General features: G+C 36.6%; 1 long non-coding RNA gene across 1 annotated transcript; it reads right to left on the bottom strand.

Moving 5' to 3' along the window:
• Window positions 1-3,145: 3,145 nt before the first annotated feature.
• LOC133920518 (uncharacterized) lies at window positions 3,146-3,865 on the bottom strand. Its single transcript, XR_009910112.1, has 3 exons — window positions 3,852-3,865; window positions 3,467-3,612; window positions 3,146-3,351 (listed from the first exon to the last, which is right to left on the bottom strand). It is a non-coding gene; the product is annotated as an uncharacterized LOC133920518 (long non-coding RNA).
• Between the last annotated feature and the right edge of the window lie 2,123 nt (window positions 3,866-5,988).

Consider the following 5,988-nt stretch of genomic DNA (forward strand, 5'->3'; position numbering starts at 1 on the left):
AGCATGTGCCTCCAACCGGCGATCGCTGCTATAGCCGGACATTGACCGCGCGCGAGTCTGAGCCCGAACGGTGCTTGCAGAGCCCGATCCACCAGAAGGATCCGCCACCCTCGGCTGCCTCAGACCCTCCACCATCGCTTATCCCCCATACCATATGGAGTATATTTGAAATATAAATAGATTTAAATGGGGGAGGCGGTGGGGATGTTGGTGGCTGCTGCGACCGGTGGGGGAGGAGGATGGAACCGATGCGATAGAGAGAGATAGAGAGAGAGAGGTCGGTGGGGGAGGAAGAGATAAGACCAAGCGAGAGCGGACATGAAGAGATAAGACGAGCCAATCGAACATCGCGAGAGAGCCAAAGTTCGATTGAACTGAAATTTTGGGTCCGAGCTACTTCAGTGCCAGTTCGGTCTACAACTGACATTGATGAGTCGGTATTAGTGTCGATTCGGTCTATAACCGGCACTGATACATCAGTATTAGTTCGTAAGACGAACCGGCACTGATGTCGACTATCAGTGCTGGTTTTTAGTGTATTCATCACCGTTCGGGCACGAGAGGTTAAGAACCGGTACTGATATATTTTCAGTCGCTGGTTCAATCGGTACTGATGGGGCACTACTTTTGACTGGTTTTGTAGCAGTGGTCGTTTGTAATCGTGTGAATCGTCATAATAGATCGATCTATTACTTTTATTGATGATTAATTTCCTAACAGAAACTTATTTATTCCACGCCATACTACTCGTGCCTCAAGTGATCTGTATTAATTATACGGATGGTTTCTGTTTGGAGCCGTTTGTGATATTTTTTTATTATAAACAGCTCCAAATACGAGCCGTCTGTATTAATATTACACACGACTCTAATTTAATGTCACCTCTATAATATTAATACAGATGTATAGTTTCCAATAGAAACCGTCTATACTAAAAACGTTCCACCACTTTCGAAGAGATATACTAAAAACGTTCCACCACTTTCGAAGGGATCTTATCATTTTTACAGACGGTTCTTATCTAGAGTTGTTTATGATAATTTTTACACAGACAACACTATAAAATCGTTTATAGAGTGATCTATTACTAAATTATTTATGTAGTAGTGAGTTTATATCATTCACCCGTGAAAATGGCGAGCTCTTCAGAATGTTCGACGACGACATTGGCACGTGAGCTGGCTCAGAACACATGGTAGTACGTAGGTCCGAGATGCGCCGGACCTGACTCGGATCAAGGCCAACAAAGTCGAAGCATGAGTTGAAAAAGATTGAGAAGAGTTTGTAGCAGCAGCAGCTGTAACCCATATTGAGAATCTTACTAACTGTTTCTCGAGTACTGCCTATAACTGTTTGGAGTTTCGTCTTGTGTTTAGTTCAACGGTTTCCAGAAGAACGCTTTGACCTGCCAATCTTTTGTTGAGGTCAGTGGCAAACATGTGGCGAGTTCCGTTCGGGACGCCACATCGTCGCTCTCGATGCACTCTGCGCCCCCGCTCATTGCATGTGTGAATTACTCCAGCAAAAGTGTTTCGAAAAAGAAAAGGTTTGGGCTGGCAAACGCAACGCTATAGCTAACTACGTCGCGGCACCCTATTGACTACGCTCGTTTCCCCAAAGGAAGAGCCATTTGGAGAGCCATTCCAAACTTGAAACTTCATACAATTTGGAAAGATAAAAACACAAGAAACGATTTGGTTTTGCAAGAATCACACGCTTGGAAACGACGGTGCGTGGACGGATGGGATAGACGCAGGAGTAGCAAGCATTCTTCACCAGTGTGCCTTCAATCTTCATCAGCACCTCCATATTGATCTTTCCCTTCCCAAGGGTTTCTTGTTCTATTCTATCTACGTGTCGGATCAAGCGCGATGCTGTCAGTAGTATTCAGATACGAACAGATGAGATCCCACACGTACATCGAATGGTTTCGTTTCATTGTTTAAGCTATTAGATCTGACCATCACAGCAGTCACCGTGTGAAATTGCCAAGAAACCCAGCGTGCATTGCCGGGGCAGAAAGCAGCTAGAAAGCAGCTGGTTCGATCGATCTAGGCGGCAGGCAGAGAAACTTGCATAGGGATCGGCGGTAGGGATATTTTGGGATTTTAGACAACAGACACCGCCGTATTTGCGAAAATAGACAACATATTGACGTATTTACAAATTTAACATCTGTATTCGGAACCTCAAACGCCGAAAACTGACTTTCGGTAACTCAGAATCCGAAAACAGCCCGGCCCCACAATTTTCGGCAATTTAGTTGCCGAATACGGCACTGTTCACCGTGAACAGTGCCGTATTCGGCGACTGAGTTGCCGAATACGGCCTCTGCATGCACCGCCGCCCGGAAGAAGCTAGCAAGCAAAAGTGTATAAAAGTGCATGTTTTTTATTTAATTCACGATTTTTTTTGAAAATACAAAAATAGTTAAAAAATTCTAAATGTTTTCATGATCAAACTAGAGATCACCAGCAACCCATTTTAATTAGTTTGGTCCAAAAAGCCTGAGCCAATATTTAATTAAAATTCTCCAAATAAGTCAACTTTTATAAATTCTAGCAATATTTAATGCCTCAAATAATTTTTAAAAATCTAGAAAAATTCACTAATATTGTTATAATGTGATATACTAATTTATAAAAATATTTTCATCCCTATGTTATTTGGTGAAAAAGTGAGTTCCTTTGTAATGCTTCGTTTATATGCATTTTTATCATTTCATGTGATATTCTCTTTTTAATTCAATTTGAATAAAAATAATGCAACATGCACAAAATTTTGGTTCTCATATTAATATTAAGCCTTTGTAATGCTCCATTTATATTTTTTTTATCATTTCATGCCAAATTATCTTTTTAATTCAATTTGAATAAAAAATTATTACATCAAAGGATGGATTGTGTAAATAAATGTGACAAGTTATGCTTGAAGGACAGCACATTAAGTTATATTAAGTGTTAGCTGCAATGGAACTGTTTGGACATTAATACAAATGAAATAGTTACAGAAGTTAATTTTCCCATGACGTATGTTAAACACAAAAGGTAGTAGCACAAACTATCTTAAAAATGAAGTGATAGCCTAGTGAGAAGTAGGTGCTTGAATACTGCGAATCGTAGAGCAGATAATAATTGTATGCTTATTTAATAAGATTTGCACAGGCTGAATTAATTATAAAAATGGATAAACAAACAAAATTGTCATCATAAATGTCCATCACAAAATGTGACAGAAGCAGTCTACCTCCATGCGATATCCCGCTCTTGATGCACACATTGCATGGTAATAAGTAGAGCATTTCCAGCACTGGGTGCAGGCACCATGCATCTGCTTGCATATAACGCATGTCTGAAGTTGACATGAAAGCATCACGTTAATAAAGATTAAGTGAGATTTGAACAAATAAGCACAGACAATAAATATCTTGCACAAAATTGAGAAAATATCAAATCAAAGTATTAACCTTCTTAAAGTACTCTACAGGGATGCTCAGTATGCCCATTGCTGGCTCCATTATCGCATCAACTAGAAAAGAGACTTTAGGTTGAAACCAGGCGCATGTAACATGAACCCACAGTTGGTCAACATCTGTTGGCTTGAGAGCACCACCTGTGGCAATGCAAAAAGGTGGTAAAAGTTTAATAGCATGAAACAGGGTAACAAACCAGACTGGTGAAAAAAACAGATACCATCAAGCACTAGTAGAATATATCTAATAAAAGAACACAACTTGAGCATGGTGTGAGGAACAACAATAATATGAAATATCATTTGAAGATCCTACTGGTTGATGAAACTATGGAGCAAGTGAACAAAGAAGGTAACACATCAAAATAAAAAAATAATACCTTTGACAGGACATGAAATGATAAAAAATGCATATAAATAGAGCATTACAAAGGCTTTAATATTAATCTGAGAACCAAAGTTTTGTGCATGTTTGAATTTTTTATTCAAATTGAATTAAAAAGATAATTTGGCATGAAATGATAAAAAAAATATAAATGGAGCATTACAAAGGCTTAATATTAATATGAGAACCAAAATTTTGTGCATGTTGCATTATTTTTATTCAAATTGAATTAAAAAGAGAATATCACATGAAATGATAAAAATACATATAAACGAAGCATTACAAAGGAACTCACTTTTTCACCAAATAACATAGGGATGAAAATATTTTTATAAATTAGTATATCACATTATAACAATATTAGTGAATTTTTCTAGATTTTTAGAAATTATTTGAGGCATTAAATATTGCTAGAATTTATAAAAGTTGACTTATTTGGAGAATTCTAATTAAATATTGGCTCAGGCTTTTTGGACCAAACTAATTAAAATGGGTTGCTGGTGATCTCTAGTTTGATCATGAAAACATTTAGAATTTTTGGACTATTTTTGTATTTTCAAAAAAAATCGTGAATTAAATAAAAAACATGCATTTTTATACACTTTTGCTTGCTAGCTTCTTCCGGGCGCTGGCGCATGCAGAGGCCGTATTCGGCAACTCAGTTGCCGAATACGGCACTGTTTACAGTGTTTTCGGCAACTGAATTGCCGAATATGGTGAACAGTGCCGTATTCGGCAACTGAATTGCCAAAAATTGTGGGGCCGGGCTGTTTTCGGATTCTGAGTTACCGAAAGTCAGTTTTCGGCGTTTAAGGTTCCGAATACGGATGCTAAATTTGTAAATACGTCAACATGTTGTCTATTTTCGCAAATACGGCGGTGTCTGTTGTCTAAAATCCCAAAATATCCCGGCGGTAGGGCTGCCAAAAACTACAGGCAAATTTGAGATTTTAGACAACAGACACCGTCGTATTTGAGAAAATAGACAACATGTTGGCGTATTTACAAATTTAGCATCCGTATTCGGAACCTCAAACACCGAAAACTGACTTTCGGTAACTCAGAATCCGAAAATAGCCCGGCCCCACAATTTTCGGCAACTCAGTTGCCGAATACGGCACTGTTCACCGTATTCGGCAACTCAGTTACCGAAAACACTGTAAACAGTGCCGTATTCGGCAACTCAGTTGCCGAATACGGTGAACAGTGCCGTATTCGGCAACTGAGTTGCCGAATACGGCCTCTGCATGCGCCGGCGGCCGGAAGCTACAAGAAAGAAGCTAGCAAGCAAAAATAGTCCATAAAAATGCATGTTTTTTTATTTAATTCATGATTTTTTTTGAAAATACAAAAATAGTCCAAAAATTCTAAATGTTTTCATGATCAAACTAGAGATCACCAACAACCCATTTTAATTAGTTTGGTCCAAAAAGTATGAGCCAATATTTAATTAGAATTCTCCAAATAAATCAACTTTTATAAATTCTAGCAATATTTAATGCCTCAAATAATTTCTAAAAAATCTAGAAAAATTCACTAATATTGTTATAATGTGATATACTAATTTATAAAAATATTTCCATCCCTATGTTATTTGGTGTAAAAGTGAGTTCCTTTGTAATGCTTCGTTTATATGCATTTTTATCATTTCATGTGATATTCTCTTTTTAATTCAATTTGAATAAAAATAATGCAACATGCACAAAATTTTGGTTCTCATATTAATATTAAGCCTTTGTAATGCTCCATTTATATTTTTTTATCATTTCATGCCATATTAAAGCATTTATAGAATTTTTTATTCAAATTGAATTAAAAAGATAATATGGCATGAAATGATAAAAAAAAAATATGGAGCATTACAAAGGCTTAATATTAATATGAGAACCAAAATTTTGTGCATGTTGCATTATTTTTATTCAAATTGAATTAAAAAGAGAATATCACATGAAATGATAAAAATGCATATAAACGAAGCATTACAAAGGAACTCACTTTTACACCAAATAACATAGGGATGGAAATATTTTTATAAATTAGTATATCACATTATAACAATATTAGTGAATTTTTCTAGATTTTTTAGAAATTATTTGAGCATTAAATATTGCTAGAATTTATAAAAGTTGATT

The sequence above is a fragment of the Phragmites australis genome, chromosome 6, assembly GCF_958298935.1.
Source record: "Phragmites australis chromosome 6, lpPhrAust1.1, whole genome shotgun sequence".
Classification (NCBI taxonomy): domain Eukaryota; kingdom Viridiplantae; phylum Streptophyta; class Magnoliopsida; order Poales; family Poaceae; genus Phragmites; species Phragmites australis.